This window comes from Xenopus laevis, chromosome 1L (assembly GCF_017654675.1).
Source record: "Xenopus laevis strain J_2021 chromosome 1L, Xenopus_laevis_v10.1, whole genome shotgun sequence".
Taxonomy (NCBI): Eukaryota; Metazoa; Chordata; class Amphibia; order Anura; family Pipidae; genus Xenopus; species Xenopus laevis.
The window spans coordinates 87,198,261-87,216,443 of NC_054371.1; the positions used below are offsets into that span (position 1 = coordinate 87,198,261).

The following is an 18,183-nucleotide window of genomic DNA, read 5'->3' on the forward strand; positions in this document are numbered from 1 at the left end:
CAAAAGTCAGTGCAGCAGTGACTGATAGCGTGCCACTCTCCTACTGTTGCATTTGGCATTTTGTCACCACTATATTCTGCTAAGTGATCTAGAAATACAGTAAGCTAATGGGTGGTTCGTTTCAGTATATATGGAGCTACCTGCTGGCAATGAGATTATGAGAATAACATATAAGGGCACAAAAATTATTCATTCATTGGTGCAAGTCAATAAAAAACATACTTGTCTGGTATTTTACCTTAATACTTTTCTAAAATGGGATTATTACAAGACATGATATATACAATATATATATGCATCTATTGTAAGGTGCACAGCACAGTGCTGGTGACCCCTAGTCTCTGCCTCTAAATGACATGCATATAAAGGGTGTTTCAAGGGACAACAACCATGTGGTGTGCATTATTATAATATTGTGCATGAAAAAACTGGAAGCATTTATTTGTGAATCTATTTATTGTGCAGGTTATTTTTTTTGTATGATTGGGCCCACTTTAATTTTATTAATATGTATGTGTTTTATATGTACCTTTTAAGGTTGTGACCAGTTTGTTGTCATGTAAAACACAGAGATCTGGTTTCTAATCTTGAGTTTACTGAACTCAGCATGGACTTAACCTCTTTTCAGAAGCTGCACGGGTATAACTATGGCTCATTGTTGTGCAAGTCTCAGACCTACATCAGTGACCACCAAATCTGTCTTCAGACATTTCCAACAATGCACAGTATCCCAATGACAGATCAGTCAGCAGCACAGGTGGATGTGTCTGGGATGATCATTGGGATCATCCCAGACACTGATCATTGTTCACGCTGGAGAAGAGGCACTTAAGGGGTGATATGATAACTATGTATAAATATATAAGGGGATCGTATAATAATCTCTCTAATGCTTTATTTACCAGTAGGTCTTCCCAACTGACACAAAGTCACCCATAAATATTCGGAATGAGTTTTTTTTTACAGTGAGAGCTGTGAAGATGTGGAATTCTCTCCCTGAATCAGTTGTACTGGCTGATACATTATAATATAAAGGGGTTGTATGGCTTTTTAGCAAATGAGGGAATACAGGTTTATGGAAGATAGCTCATAGTACAAGTTGATCCAGGGTCTAGATTTGGTCTGCCATTTTTGAGTCAGGAAGGAATTGGAGAGACTTCAGATAGGGTTAAAAAAAGTTAGAAGGTTGAACTTGATGGACGTGTGTCTTTTTTCAACCTAACTTACTATGTTACTATGTATGTAAAATCATGTATTTTTGATGTGTAATGTTTTTATAAGATTTAATATTTTTGAATTTAGGGAGCTAGGGAGGTATAAGTTTAAAAGAATGGTGTTAGGTCGTCCCTTGGTCCACACAGGTACCAGCAGTAGAAATATAAGTGGACTTCACACCAGCTATATTACCTTGTCACCTTGTTATCCATCCGTTCTATGGCAAGATTTTGCCCTGCCTTAAAAAGGGGTTGTTCACCTTTGTAACAAATTGACAAATCTAACAGTTCACATGAATAGAACAAACTTTTCCAAAGAAATAGTTAACAGAAAAAGTACAGTTCAAGAGATATTCACCTCAGAAGTGTCCCTGTACTAATCCTTCAGTTCCACACAGACCCTGTGCTGGGAGGGGGTCACTGACCCCCAAAAACACTACAGTGTTCACTTCCTCTTCCTTATATGACATCACACATTGTACTGGCAGCTAACTTAACTCCTATTGGCTATGTCTGCTGTCAATCTGCCACTGCTTCCTGTGCTGGGGAATTTGAGCAGAATTCAGGTACTGAAGAGAAACTGTTACAAGTTTGTGAGAGGGAGGGGGAGTGTGGGCTGTGTACTGCAGAGACTTCAACTGTACAGATGGGGGGGATCGAGGTGCTTGGGACCTGGAGTTTTCTGGATAATGGATCTTCCCATAATTTGGATCTTCATACCTTAAGTCTACTAGAAAATCATGTAAACATTAAATAAACCCAATAGGCTGGTTTTGCTTCCAGTAAGGATTAATTATATCTTAGTTGGGATCAAGTACAAGGTACAGGTATGGCATCTGTTATACAGAATGCTTGCGACCTGGGGTCTTCCGGATAGCAGACCTTTCTGTAATTTGGATCTTAGTACTAGAAAATGGTGTAAACACTAAATAAAGCCAATAGGCTGGTTTTGCTTCCAATAAGGATTAATTATATCTTAGTTGGGATCAAGTACAAGCTACTGTTTTATTATTACAGAGAAAAAGGAAATTATTTTTAAAAATTTGAATTATTGGATTATAATGGCTACTATGGGAGATGACACTTGTACTTTCCAGAAATATATTATTTTTTTTGGGGGGGGGGGTCCATGTATTATTTTGTGTATTTACCTCATAAAAAAGGTAAAATATTTTTCTGGTATAGATCCCTATATCATGAAAAATATAACTTTTTCATTGTTTGGTATTTAGAGCTCTAAATCTTGTTCCAGAAGTGGAACACTTAAACACTTAAAAAAGGTATCGTTTTCCTAGGTAAATTACCGCCCCCCCGGGAGAGCGCACAAAATGTTCAAAAAAGCTTCCTGTCCTCATCACTGCTCTGCCTGTCACTTAGGGCTGCCACCTCACCCTTTTAAAACCAAACACATATGAAATCCACAGCCTGCATGGCTAATTAGCAATTCATTTAGATGCATGATACATGGCTGTACAGAAATCAGTTCAGTCTGCAGCATCTAAATGAGTTGATAATTAGCCATGCAGGCTGTGGATTTCATATGTGTTTGGTTTTAAAAGGGTGAGGTGGCAACCCTACTGTCCCTGCTAGATGTGTAAGTTACATACGTTTCTAAGCAAGTCAGTGGTGGTTTTGTTGCAATTTTGCAAATAACTGACATTATGCTTAAAAAGGTTGCCAAACAATGTTGCTCCTTCCTTTTCTGCAGTATTTGTCTGCATGGCTGTGTGATTGTTTGCTGCAAGGCAGGTTTGTTTATATGCTGCGTCTGTTAACCTCTGCCATTACAATTGAGTAATCAACCAATGATCATTCAAATTATGTGACTGGTTACAGTTCACAAGCACCCAATAAATTACTAGGAGGAGGGCAGTATCAACATCCAATAGGAAACAAGTAAGGGCAAAGCCTGGGCATGATGATGTCATCATATAGGAAGTTCTTGGTGTGTCAGGTTCAAAATAGGCCACTCCCATCACTTCAGAAAACTGGTCAGAGAGACAGGAGAAGGACTGAGTTAATAGGTATAAAAATTAGCTTTTACAATGGCATTTTTACTTTTTGTTATGCAAAATGGTTTTTATAACACATTGAGAGCATTGTTAGTGGTTTCATAAGATTTGTACATTGAAGGTGAACAACCCCTTTAAAGCAGAACATGAGTGGGCACCCTTCCCTTGTGTTCAACGACCTACTCCTACAGATCCAGGAGATCCTCCCAAAAAGCCCTTTAAATGAGCCTGCAAAACAGCAGGATAATACACCACACACTACCAGACTTCACTGTGTAAAAAACTGCATAACATTTTTTAAAACATTTTTTTTCTTAGATTGACTTCTGCCGGAATAAAGATAACGACGGCAAATCTGGCAGTGGGGTAAAATTACACACACTTTGCTATATTCACCATTTATTTTACAATAATAAATATGCCCCTTACGGAGTCAAAGTCACAGCTACCCATACTTAGAAAAAAAATATATTCCTATATTTTTATGGTTTTCCTTATAAATAACATTGGCATCAAGCAGGTGGCAACCCTATACAGGTATGCTGGTAGACTTCAACAGACTCAAACTTTATGGTCAAACAAACATACATGGTCACTGATACTCCCAACAGATCCCAAACAGATGCAGTAGAACATAACAGGGGAGCTGCGAAACTCGCCTCATGTGTCAGCAGCCTGCAAGTTACCAGTGGCATAAAAAAGCAATTGCGCTCTTTGCACTAGTGATGAGCAGAGCAGCAACAGAAAGGCCAATTTAGGGCATCAAGGACCCATGGGAATGGCGCTGATTGCACCACTGCAGGCTATGTGACAGTAGTCGCTTAATTTGATCACACACATGATCATGCTTCTTAGAAACAAGCAGCCAGAAAATGCTAGGCTCATCTTAATTGCTGCCTTTACTCAATACTCAGTTGGTTATTCATTGCAAAGAATAAAAAAAAACAACTCAGCATCTGTTTCATCCAGAAGGCTTTTGTCAACTGCAGTCACTGAGCTGAGCAGAAATAATTATCCTATCTTTTTAAGCTATCACGCAGTGTACAGGGGCCTAACTATAGTGGCGCAACTACAAAGGAAGCAGACCCTGTGGTTGCAGTAGGGCCCAGGAGTGTAGAAGGCCCAGTAAGACCCAAATTAATAAGTATTTCTATTGGTAGAATAGGTCAACTTACCAATGTTTTGGGGCCCTTAATTGCATTTGCTCTGGTGCCCAGTGACATCTAGTTAGCCACTGGCACTGTATGTTTGATACAGAATGGGGTACAACAATACATGGCAGTCAGTTGGCTCTCAGGCTAGCTAGCTAGCTTCCCCTAGATTTGGTTGGAGGGTATTCCTCTTGTTTGTTTGTGTGCCAAGGAGCTTTTTGAATATGGGTGTTCTATTGAGACATATATACACTTTTCACCTAGCCTAGTCCAAAAAGGATTTGTTTCAGGGGGTTCCTCACAGTATACACAGATAGCACTTGTTAATTAGGGTGACGGTAATTAATTAAATTCAGAAATTATATATTCTGGTGCAGCTATTTTTGTCCTTGCAAACAAATCTGTTTTGCAATACATTATACAGAAAGCTCCAAATTACAAGATGCCCATCTCCAATAGACTCCTTTTTATCCTAATAATCCATTTTTTTACAAATGATTTTACTTTTCTCTGTAATAATAAAACAGTACCTTGTACTTGATCCAACCTAAGATATAATTAATCCTTATTGGAAGCAAAACCAGACCATGCATTAAAAGTTTAAATGATTTTCTAATAGAATTGAAGTATGGAGTACGGAAAAATACATTATACAAAAAACTCCAGATCCTAAGCATTCTGGATAACAGGTCCCATACCTGTATTTCTATTGCCCCAGCGTAATATATATTGGATAGAGGTAGCCGAGCAATGGTACTGCACAAGAAGTATTATTTAAAATAGTTCAAGCCTGCTATTTTTGTGAATTGCTATTTCAAATTGTTTCCATAATTTTTGCTATTGACTGCTCTCCAGATAATATATATTTCTTGGATTTCATGAAATTTTAAAAAAGGCCTTTAACAAAACAGAAGACACTGAGTTCAGCAAGTCAAAGTAATGTTCAGACTCCATATTGCAGCCAAAGTGGTATGAGATCCAGTTCAGTCTTGCTTGGGACTGTGCATTCAACAAACACGTCTTCTTTTATTTGGTTAATAACAGTGGTTTTGTAATTGCAAGAAGGAAACAATACTGGCTGCTCAGCAGGCAAGGAAGTCGTGTCTATAACATCTACAGGCCAGACATTTCATACATATCATGTATCACAATGCAGCAATGGAGTATGTAACTTCTTACATGTTTGGATATCGGAAAACATACTCAGGCTATATATATTGTGACATGCTGGCTGCCTATACACATAGGTTTTGGGGGAAATTAGCTATGGTAGGCAGGTAAGCATATGATCAGGAGCATAAAGACAGGGACACCACATCTTCATGCAAAAGACAGGTTTATTCAGGCAAACCTGACGTAAAGCCACAAAAACACATTTCATTAGCATTTCAACAGCACACATTCAATACTTTTCCCCTCTCTGGGCTTCTCACCATTCAGGGTCGCTTCCACACTCTGGAATATTCTGGGCTTCTCCCTAAGCCCTGCTGACTCTCTCCTCCAGGGATACCAGCTCACCAGCCTCTGGCCTGTCTCACCTTCTGGCTTTCCTCAATCACATTTCCCTTTGCTCCTTGCAGTGGCAGGCAGCACCCCAGCCACTCTTGGCATTCCAAACACAGACAGGCAACCTTCCTGTTCTGTGCCCTGCTTAGAGAGACATTCCTAACACTTAAAGGAGAACTAAACCCTAAAAATGAATATGGCCAAAAATGGCATATTTTATAAACTGCACTTCTAGTACCAGCCTAAAGTTTCAGCTTGTCAATAGCAGCAATGATCCAGGACTTCAAACTTGTCAGAGGGGGTCACCATCTTGGAAAGTGTCCACGACACTCACATGCTCAGTGGGCTCTGAGCAGCTGTTGAGGAGTTAAACTTAGGGGTCATCACAAATTATCAAGCAGAAAATGAGGTTGACCTGTAATAAAAGCTGATGGTGCAAGGCTGATTATTAAATTCTGATTCTAGCAGCCCTGGTTTCTGTGCTGCCATGTAGAAATTATCTGTATTATTTACTAATCAGCCTTATATTGTGACGTTTATATGCTGTGTGTATTGTATATTTTGAGTGGGTCCCTAAGTTTAATAACTGACAGCAGCACAGAGCATGTGCAGCGAATCAACAGAAAATAAGATGGGGAGCTACTGGGGCATCTTTGGAGCTACAATTTTTTGCTACTAAAGGGCTGTGGTTGCTTTGGGCTGGTACAGAAGCTCAAAACATAATATACAACATTTCTAGCCTACTTCTTTAGTCAAACTTTACTTCTCCTTTAACTACAATTAAAAACCTGGACCACTGGAATGGATTGTATGGCTTGCCTGTTCCTTTCTGAACACTACAGCTTCCAGGGCCTGACTTAGATAATGTGAATTAGATTATCCTCATATGTTACAACAGGCTGTATATTATTTTTTGTAATACACAAGTTTTCAGTGTGTCAAATGACCAACTGTATTTGTATATGCAGGAAAAAGAGACCACACTCACCAAAAGTTTTCAGCCGGGAAGCTTACCCCATTTTCTTATCTACCACACAGATCTGTTTAGTGTGGTTACACTAGCATAATAACTGGGGTAAGCTTCCTGGCTGAAAACTTTTGGTGAATGCGGTCTCTATTTGCTGCTCTATGTGTATCTTGGGACGTCGCCATAAGTTTAGGAGACCCTGCACCACTGTATAAACCCACAGTATGTGATGACATCACTAAGCACTGTTTAAATGATATATATTGTACAGGATATTAATGTCTCTTGCAATATTATAAAAAAGACATTAAAAATAGTTATTACTATAATTTATGTAATACCATCATTTGTCCAAGATTAACAGATGATAAAGCTGTTTATATAGCCATGGTGTGTACTGAGGCAATATTAAAATGCTTGTTAAACTAATTTTTATCAAAGAACAGATGGTTTTAATGAAATAACTAAACAGATAAATAGTAGGGTTGTTTACTTTTTATACAGGGATGCAGCATCAGTTACCTGAAAAAGCACACAGTAAGTAGACTGGCATCCTGTTACTTGCCTTACTAGTAGAAAGACAAGCTTTATATATAAAAAACTTGGCATGGCCAAAACACTTACATTCCCTGTAAACAGGCTTGTTAAAAAAGAAGAGACTATCTACAGTCTGGCAACTTTACAATGAGGAGAGTCAATGTGTTTTTTTTAATGGTTATACATTTCCTTTTGCAGACCTAAAGAGAAGCAGAGGAGCTGCCATCTCTCTTTTTGCTCTGGTCCGGGGTTTTGTTCAGCTTTGGTGAATTATCTCTGTGAACCACAGAAGCAACCCATTGGGCCACAGGCCACCAATTCAGTTTTGCAGGGCCTCTGACTGTGACAAATCCAAATGTGTTGTGTGGAGCTGTATTTATAAGATAGCTGCCCAATACATATTACAAATGCTTGTAATGCAATGTGAAACTCCTTAGTAACGTAAATCAATCTGCTTTTGCATAGTGTCCATTTTATCCTAAGGTTAAATCCCCCTCAGATCACTGTGACTATATGCTCATTCTCTTATTTCGTTTTAATTGACATTCAAAAGTCTTTTTGCGCTGTTTTTAAATGGGTTGTTCAGCTTTGAGTTAACTTTTACAGAGTGATACTTTGACATTTTGCATTTGGTTTTCATTTTTTATTTTTTGTGTTTTTTTAGTTATTTAGCTTTTGATTCAGCAGCTCTCCCATTTGTAATTTCAGCAATCAGGTTGCTAGGTTGCCAAATTGCCCTAGCAACCATGGATTGATTTGAATAAGGGACTGCAATAGGAGCAAGGGCCTAAATAGAATGGTGAGTATTATAAATATAAATTTGTAGCCTTACAGAGCATTTATTTTTAGATGGGGTCAGTGACCCCCATTTGAAGAAGGCAAATCATTTAAAAAACTAAAATAAATAATGACGACTAATTGAAATGTTTCCTAGAATTGGCTATTTTTACCATACTGAAAGTTAAAGGTGAACCATCCCTTTAATGGTAGTATAATATTGTCAATGACTCCAAGCTGATATATCCAAGGGGTGCCAGCATGCTCTATTCTCTATGTGGTCAGTGCATAGCACTAGTAGCAATTGTGATTGAACAGCACCACTCAATCTATTTGAATTAAAATTGCCTTTATTGCCGACGTCTGGGCATCACAGAAACATTCCAGGCCTTAAATGGCCTTTTATCAAGCCTTGATAAAAGGCGATTTATGGCCTGGAACGTTGATGTGATGCCCAGATGGGGCTGGTTGGGATTTTCCCTAAAGACAGCAATCAAACCTCTCACAACTGAAACCACAGAACTAGAGATGTGTAATGCACCTGAGACAATGGATAGGGATGGCATTTTTATAGTCACAATATTATAGGAACAATAACAGCATAGGGCTTTCATTTGTAGAGTCAACAGTCATACTGCAACAAACTTTAATCTTCTAAATGCACCTGAAAAAAACTATAAGCATATTGCATTAGGATACAATCTAAACAGGCCAGTATATTCACAGTATATTGCCTTCTTATTGATATCATAGACTTTCTTAACATTTAAGAAATGTTAAAAAAAATTTAATTTAGGCTCAAGTAATGAGACTTGTTTTTTGGAGACACACACACGAGCCTTTGGAGACACACATGAGAGACTAGCAGTTGCTAACAGAGATCTCCCATGAAGGATTGGCACTCCATCAGCTGATAATGCATGTAATGTTTATGTAATAGAACGTTTTGATACTCTTTGTATATATTATATCCTAGCCTATCCCTAGGGATTATTTAATGGAGCAGAAACATTTGGTTGCTCAAGAATACAAGAACAGGGCAAACTTTGACTGTGTTGTGCATATGCCCTAATTGTCTAACTGTGCAGCAGTGTTGTGCAGAATATTCTGTGTAGTACAGGGGACCCTCACCCAACCTTCCTGAATGTTTTGGGGCAATATTTTGTCTCCTGCAATAAATCTTGCCTATCATGGGCAACAATACATCTTTAGTTTCCTTTGCACTGGCTAAAATGTGAATCACTGGTATGTGCCCTCACTTAGACAGGTGATTCGCTTTTTATTATTTATAGCAGCTGGTCAACTCCAGAATATGGGTTAGGATGTTTATCTTTTAACAAGATGGAATAAAGCTTCAAGTTTTACCTCTAACCGCCTTGGCTGCAGGAGTTCGTGCACAATTATTTTCTTTCGAGCGCTGGCACAATGGTGTTTATAGCAGCTGGTCAACGCCACAGGTTCAGTTAGACCGAACACTGGCGATTTCTTTCTGTGTATCAAGCACAAGATAGCGTCTTATGACTACAGAGAAATTACTCTAAACTGCTCTGCCAACCTAAGCTAGAATTATATAGGTAAATTTTGGTGGTAAACTCTTTTGTCAGGTCACCTGTCTAAGCTTAAATAGCAAAATGTTAAGAAAGTCTATGATATCAATAAGAAGGCAATATACTGTGAATATATTGGCCTGTTTAGATTGTATCCTAATGCAATATGCTTGTAGTTTTTTTCAGGTGCATTTAGAAGATTAAAGTTTGTTGCAGTATGACTGTTGACTCTACAAATGAAAGCCCTATGCTGTTATTGTTCCTATAATATTGGGACTATAAAAATGCCATCCCTATCCATTGTCTCAGGTGCATTACACATCTCTAGTTCTGTTGTTTCAGTTGTGAGAGGTTTGATTGCTGTCTTTAGGGAAAATCCCAACCAGCCCCATCGTGAGTGAGAAGTTGAATAATCAGGCCCGGATTTGCGGCAAGGCCGCATAGGCCCGGGCCTAGGGCGGCAAAGAAATAGGGGCGGCATGCCGCCCAGCCGCCGTTCAACTGCACCAGCTGCGCCGGCGTTTTTTCTCCGGCGCGCTGGGAAGGCGGGCGCTAGGACCGCGCGGCCGCCTGGTTGGACCGCGCGGCCTAGGGGCGCCCAAAAGTGAAATCCGGCGATGTGAATAATAACATAACATAGACAGACTCTTGGACCCTGGTTAAAGAACAGCAACGACTCACAGTATCTTGACCAGCCAAACTAGCTGGGGCAGCTTTAAATCTAGAGTGCCAGTGCTGACCTGCCTAAGTCTAAGATCCCACTTATATTTCATAAAGTATTATTTCTTTATAGTTATTCTGTGTTTTTCCCATAAATGCGTAGTAGATACTAGCCTCTTTTGTTCATCTGAGCCATATTGCCATATTGATTCCCTTGGACTAGGCAATCTCCATTTCAGCTGCAGTACAAGGTTGGGCTAAGCAATTATATGCAGTGGCCTAACAGGTGTGGGGGCACAAGTGGGTGGGCAGGCGGGGGGAAGGTGGCCAGGTATTGTTTTTCTATTCTCTGCCCGGGCCCATCTGAGGCTCCAAATATTTTTTTTTGCTGGGGCCCGGCTCATAGTAGTTACACCACTGATTAAATTGCGTTGTTGGACTTAATGCCAAAGGCTCAAATTGTGTCTTATTTTAGTGCAAAAATGCAGTCTTGTGTCTCTTCACCAAAATCAGCTGCATGTGCCTGCACCCTGGGCTGGCAAAATTGTTCCAGGAACAGGCAGGAAAGAATAATAATGTCAATGAAGCATTTGCCAATTTTCAGCCTGTCTGACATAATAACAAAATGCTACAAAACTACAGATTCTGCAAAATCTGTCAGTATCATATTTACAAACAAAACTAGATATATTTTTTTTCTCAATGGCTGCTTTGATTTAATCCAGTATATTTTTTTGCTCAGTCTGATTTACTATATGTCTGCTGGGTTAGTAAAAGTTTTTGCCCTCTGCAAATCATCATGTTGATTGACACATGTCAAATGCTAAACACCAGGATGAAGGAGAGGATCTTCCTATCTAATCAGTTGTAGAAGGAGGTGGAGCTCAGGTTATTTTCTCACAAAGCCTGGCATATAAAGCATTTGTCTTTCACAGAAGGAAGGAATTCTGAAGGCGCTGAAGTAAATACAACAGCATATTCTGACTTGCAGCAAGAAGCCAATAACAAAATAAAATAAACCAAGCAGAAAACAGAAAGAAACATGCAAAAACAAAATGTTATATTTTTGACACTGTTTGGTTCTGCTTTAAATCTTTCATTACACAATAACATCTTCTTTGCCAAGGTCGCCAAATAAACGAATACTTGTATGATTTAGGCAACACAGTATATCAGTTGGGATCTGATTATTTGGCCCCTGGGCCAATGATTGGATCATAATAGGGGCCTATTGAGACTTTTCAGCACAGGTCCACATCAGTGCGGGCAATAAGGACCTAGCCTTTGTCTGCTAGAGTGGGAGGGCCTAGTGGTAGGGCCCCCATCAGGGAGTTCAGGGGGTACTGCAGCTAGGGGTGTTATTGTAAAGGTGATTTCCAAGATGGAAAGAGTGATTTGTGGGTTGTGAAAGGGATGGGCTTGTGGGATTTGGGTTGTTTGTGGGTGGAAATAAAAACATTTTTGAATGGCCAGGTACAGCATGCAAGAGGTTTTTATTTTCACTGTGTCTCCATTTTATTTATTAGCTAATAATTGGGGCCTGCATGGGGAGGGCCATGCTAAATTTGTAGTATGGGAGCTGCAGTCCCATACCAGCTACAAAGCTGCAGTTTGTGTAATTTTTAATGGTACAGCCTCACTGCACATTTTGTCTTGGTGCCATCAGCCAGAAAGTCATTAATAACTCCTAACATTTAATTTAATTAGCACTGTGCTTTGTTGTAATCAAGCTCCCCACGTGTATAAATAGGGCAAGGATGGCTAAACTTCCCAGTAACAATTTAACAACAATGTTGTACTGTTGGGAAAATCCTAGCAAAACATTGTAATCTGACCTTTCTTAGTCTATTTGTCTTGGAGGGATTTTTCTTTTGTGTTGTTTTTCTTCTAACATGTGAGCATCTTGATAGATGTGAACTTTTTACCCTTAAAAAAAGAATTTAATGGCATCTGCTGTGGAATCTAGACAGTTCTATGCATACAGTATTTAATCACTGAATTTGCCTGGATTTATACAAATGAAGAAGAACCCTTTGCTTCACACTCGGAATGCAGTGGGCATAGAAATAGCTCTGGATGAAAATCATGTGTACTATAACAACCGGAAGGGGGAGGGAAGCCTGTGACTTTTGAGTGCCAGAATCCATTTTGCAACTTTACAAGGGCCTTGCATCCCCATTGTAATGCAAATGTAGCCCTCTGAGACTTGCAGCCAATCACGAACCACCTCCTTGTGGGATTACCTGATTTTGCTAGAGTGATGTGGAAGAGGGGGAGGAGGAAAGATCATTCATTTGTGACAAAGTGCTGGGGATTGTTTAACTGCCTTGCAGTTCCAAATGTAGAGTGGGTCCAGTCTTGCCACAACAAGTGCCTGGGAGATGCATATTCGGGGGACTTGTATAAGCCTGCCAGCTAGCCCATGTTGGAGGGAGCCTTGGACAGAAGGGTGCTGCTGTGCTGCTGTGGACTGCCCAAGCTGTGTGCACAGAGGGTTGTCTGGGAACTTTTGTTGTTAAAGAATCTAAAGCTCTTGCCGCTGTACTGTAGGCAAGACTGAGATCTCCTCTGTTCTGCCTGCTGCAGCTCTCATTCACATCATGACTTCTAATCTTAGGGTATTGAGAATAGAGTGAGCTGGATTGGGAAATGGTTTTAATTCACATGCACCTTTGGCACTGGGATGGTAAGAACTGTTTCCGTATGTGTTTCTTTCCATGCCTCATACAGTTATGCTGTTTTGTGATATTTGGTTTTCAGATGTAATGTTTTTATGCAGCATGAGAACAAGTTTGTTTAATATCACCCCAAGATTGAAGTTTTATTCTTGCCAGTTCAGTTTTGGCAGGTTTTGGGATTTTATTTAGTTTTCTGCATCATGTTGTCAAGTTGGTAAATGTGATTTTTTTTAAAAAATATACAACAAATTGGTGTGCCACTGATTTACATAGCCATCCAGTTTTGGCAAAAGGTGCCAACTCTAAAGTCAACTTTTCTGAACTAGCGATAATCCAATTGGGTTATATGTAAGTATATAAGGCACAAATGTATTCATGCAAGTGATAATATGCTGGCACTGTGTGTGTGCCTACTCCTGTTGCATTGTACATGGCCAGCGCATGTACAATGTAATGAAAAATACAATGAAAAACAAAAGTTAAAGTACATAAAGTTCCTTAATGAATGGCTTTGTAATATCAGAACCATTTGTCCTATCCATGAAATACAGTCAGAGGCAAACTATATATATAAAATAAACTTGTCACGTTATGTCTACTACTTTAACTAACTTTAAGTTATTTGATGCTGGTATTATGAAATAGTTGTAGAGGAGTCTCTTGCTTAGTAATTATAGTGCTCTTAAACGTTACTGTACATGGGTTACCAAGAATTATAGGCTTTCTTATTAACCTGGGCTAAAGATAAAAAAGAGACATCTAGGGCCTCCTACTATGGGAAGGGATGGCCAACCTGTTTTCGAACTTCTCCTGACATTTACAAGTAGTACATAAACAGCTGAAGGGCTGCAGGTAGAAAATATATATATATATATATACTGTAACAATGTACATGACAATTAATATAACAAAAAGGGATTATTACAATAATAAATGCAAAGTACAGTTGTATTAAAGATGAAGTCCTTTGTACATATATCTAAGTTTTCCAATCGAGGGGCCCCTAGATGCAAATGTCCTTTCTGCCCTTACCTTCAATGGGTCCTGTTAATATCTGTTAAGTGCTCTGTATTTCAGCTTTAGCAGTTGTGCTGTGCATCCAAGCATGGCCTATATATACATGTTTATACTGTTAGGGGCCCATTTACTAAGGGTCGAAGTGAATTCAAAGTAAATTTTCAAATACAAAAACTTCAAATTTCAAAGTAATTTTGGGTACTTCGACCATCGAATAGGCCAAATTTCGATTTGAATTGAAAAAACTTTGTATATTCAACCATTTGAAAATCGAAGTACTGTCTCTTTAAAAAACTTTGACTTCGACACTTTAAACCTGCCGAATTGCTATGTCAGCCAATGGAGACCTCCTAGAACCTATAGCCAGTATTTGGCGAAGTTTTTAGAAGTTTTTTTCTGAAAATCGTTCAATTGATCGATTAAACGATTTCTATGTTCGATCGAACAAATTGAATTTGATTGAAAACTGCTAAATTTAATCAAAAAAAAACTTTAACTATCGATATTTACAATTCGAAAATCGACCCTTAGTAATGTCTGTAGCTTGTTATTCATATGAAGGATTTTTATATATGTTCCAACGCTTCAGTCTCATCTGAGACCTAAGAAAATACTGTACTCAACAGGCTCAGTTAGCTCATATCATAGTGATCTCAGGGAATATATATAATATTCTCTTGAGGTTTCACTCCAGGTTGTAGAACCTCTTACACAGACTAAGAAATATAATGGTAACAGAAAGACCCAGTGTGTGCCCTGCACTTTTTCTCTATATGTGTGCATCAAGGCATTTGACCTAACCTGTTTTGCTTGGAAGTGAGTGTGGGTATATTTTATGCTTAGCTTGGGAACATAGGATGATTATCTCCAAAAAAGAAGAACTGGAACATTGTTGTTCAAATTTCCCTACAGTATAATGGGAAGTGACTGGTATCAGTAGACTTTGCCAACATTATGATGCAGGTGCTGCTAATTGGTTAATTTTGTCACTTAAGCTATGGGTATTGCACCATTACTAAAATGTAGTCTTTCAAAGTTGTATGTAGATATATGGTTTTAAGTTTGTTTTACGGCTTCGTAGTGTGTGCAACGTTAAATTAGGAATATGTTTAGTCATTTGGTTGTCTATTTAAATACTAATTCTGTAATTAATTGTAAATATTTTATGTATAATTTCTATTATATCCTATACTCTCTTGAATATTACTTATTGATATAGAGCTGCTAAATTACTAGTACAAGAAAATTGCAGAAATTAGCAAAATCCACCATGTTTTTTCCAATGTTGCAGTGTTCAGTCTTTATGTCCTCCAGAAAGCTTTGCCCCAACAAAAGACAAACAATACCCCAATAGTATATAGTATTGCAGAGTGCAAATGAAGCCTTGTACTTACACCTGGTTTATGGTAGGTGCAAAGGACATGGTTCTTTTGCATTTTACCCCTAATGATATTTAGAAGTGTCTTGAACTAGACCAAATTCAAATTATAAATTATATGTTTTAATATAAGTTCTACCTTTTCAATGATTTTTCCAGACTCCTGTTTAAGTAATAATACGCGAACATGGGTGTATCCTGGCCAGAGCTTTAATATCCTAGTATTAACAGATAATGATATTTGAATTAACCTGAGGATTATTTTAAGGGTAGTTACAGATAAAAATGGAGTGATTGATATTTAAAAGCAATACATGTTGACTGCATATTTTGCTGGCATTCACATGTTTGAAAGAAATATAGTTTACAACTGGAAAATTCTGATGATCACAGAGAACAGGAAAGCCAGAAAGCACTAAGATCCCTGCCATGGTTGGTCCGCCAATTCCATCAGGCAGAGAACAGGAGTAGACAAATGCCCCTGTCTGTAATTGCTCCAAACACTACAGAATGACAAGCTCTCCCTCTGACTCATTTGGAGCGGTGACAGGTGAGCCTTGGCACCAAATACTCATTTTAGCATTTTGCCACAGATGCCTAAGTCTGCCTGTCACAATTTTGTGTGTGTTCAGTAGGCCTGTATTCATTCATTAATGTTTGGAACAAAGACCAGTGAAGAGCGGCATTATTTGGCAAGTATATATTTTTTCTGTGATATTTTGAGTAAAATTGACATTTTCATTAGAGTTGTGTTTGGGATAATATAGTTTTCCTTGCCCATATGCTCCCTTTTGCTTCTTGCTGTAAGTGCACTGACATGCACTTACATGAAAAGATGCATACTTTCAGCCCTGTGCCATTGGCCTAAATCATAATATATGCCAAAACTGTAACCACCTTTCCAGTATTGTGCCAAAACATTGGTTTACAATTTTTGCTAATCTGAGGTTTTCTATATGCTGAAATTCTCTGCCCAGGGGCCCAAGTAATTAAAGGAGAAGTAAACCTTAAGAATTACTGGCTAAAAATGCCATATTTTATATACTGAACTTATTGCACCAACCTAAAGTTTCAGCTTCTCAATAGCAGCAATGACCCAGGACTTCAAACTTGTCACATGGGGTCACCATCTTAGAAAGTGTCTGCGACACTCACATGCTCAGTGGGCTCTGAACTTAGGGGTCGTCGCAAATTATCAAGCAGAAAATGAGGTTGGCCTGTAATATAAGATGATGCAAAATAATCCTTTTAGTTAAGGTATGGTGTTCCTGCTTAAATAATACCTCTTATCCAGAAAATGTCTGGGTCATTCCAAATAATAGACCCCATTTCTGTACTACATATTATATACAGATATAGTCAGGGCTGGATTTACATAGCGGGCACCGTCAGGCCCTCTGCCGTTTTTCACCCCTGTCCCCTCCCCTTCATTTGTGCACATGCACAAATTTTCATAATTAGGTCAGGAGGAGCAATGGGGATTGGCCCATGGGAAAAAACTAATGTATCTCATGATCAGCCCCAGAGCTTCCGAACCAATGCGGGTGTGGTTGGGCTTCATGCCGCCCCTAAAATTCTACTGCCCTAGGCCCGGGCCTTGGTGGCCTTTCCACAAATCCGGGTCTGGATAAAGTATCCTTTTCTGAAAACCTTTTTAGTACAGAAGCTAAGTCTGTCACGTACTGCATCATGTCACTTTTTTACCTACAGTTCTCTTTTGTTTTTATGATAATTAAACAAATACTTCATGTTCAGGTATACTATGGAAAATAAATGAAAGAGACCATTGTAAAACATGTAAAACTTGCACAGAACATGCCTCCGAGACATCAGAATGATGTTTTGTTAACTGCGGCTGTTGCACTCGGGGTTAATGGCATTGTCTGCAAAATCTAGCTGTCAGTTGGTAATTCCAGAAGCATTTGTCTGAGGGTGGCCATATTATCAGTTTAGTTTTTATACAAGAGATGTTAAGCCTTTCAATGCTGAAAATCCCCTGTGATCCAGCAGGGATTCCACTGTACATGCTCTGAAAAGGAATTTAATTTTCCCCTTCAAAGAGTGGAGACCAAGGACAACTAAAATGTGTCCCAGGTGGTATCTTTTTGTTAGAAACGGTTTGCACAGCTCTCAAGAATCGCTATAGTTGTTAAAACTCACCCAGAAATGATACCAAGAATATAAATGTACATGAATGGTAGCAATGTGTGCTGTAACAGAGATGCCAAGCCCATGGCTATCCAGCTGTTGGGAACTAAAATTCCCAGCATTCCTAGTAAGCCATCAAATGAAACTATAGTTGGATGAATATCCAGTTCGGCTATATGCTAAAATATATTCTCTTAAGTAAATGCACAGCTTATAATATTTATAACTATATCTATCTATTTATCTATTTATATCGGTATAGACTATCTGTAAATCCAAATTATACTAATAGGGTTATTTAATAAAAGATGCAATGTGCTACAGATCTAACATCTAAAGCATATATATATATGCCCATATCGGGGCAAGAATCAAGGAAAGCTGCATTATCAAAGATAACATAAAAATGACAGGTAGCTGGAATTTAAATGGCATTGACTTCACGATCATATGAAGATGCTACAATTTTATTGTAAAAAATTTACATTGTCACTAAAATGTATAAAATAATGACATCTGCATTGGATTTATCCAAATGTAGGGGTACTTAATAAATGCAGATTTTAGGGCTGCGCTGATTGAATCTGTACA

At 38.6% G+C, this 18,183-nt stretch overlaps 1 protein-coding gene across 4 annotated transcripts in view; it reads left to right on the forward strand.

The window, feature by feature from the left end:
* shroom3.L (shroom family member 3 L homeolog) overlaps positions 1 to 18,183 on the forward strand; it is a 113,249-nt gene that overhangs the window by 41,515 nt on the left and 53,551 nt on the right. For 3 of the 4 annotated variants that reach the window (XM_018249433.2, XM_018249423.2, XM_018249440.2), the window contains exon 1: positions 12,658 to 13,057. The exons of the other annotated variant lie outside the window; for it this stretch is intronic. The gene's annotated coding sequence lies outside the window, so the exon portion shown is untranslated. Of the gene's footprint in view, positions 1 to 12,657; positions 13,058 to 18,183 lie in introns of those variants that run through there. 4 annotated transcript variants of the gene reach the window in all.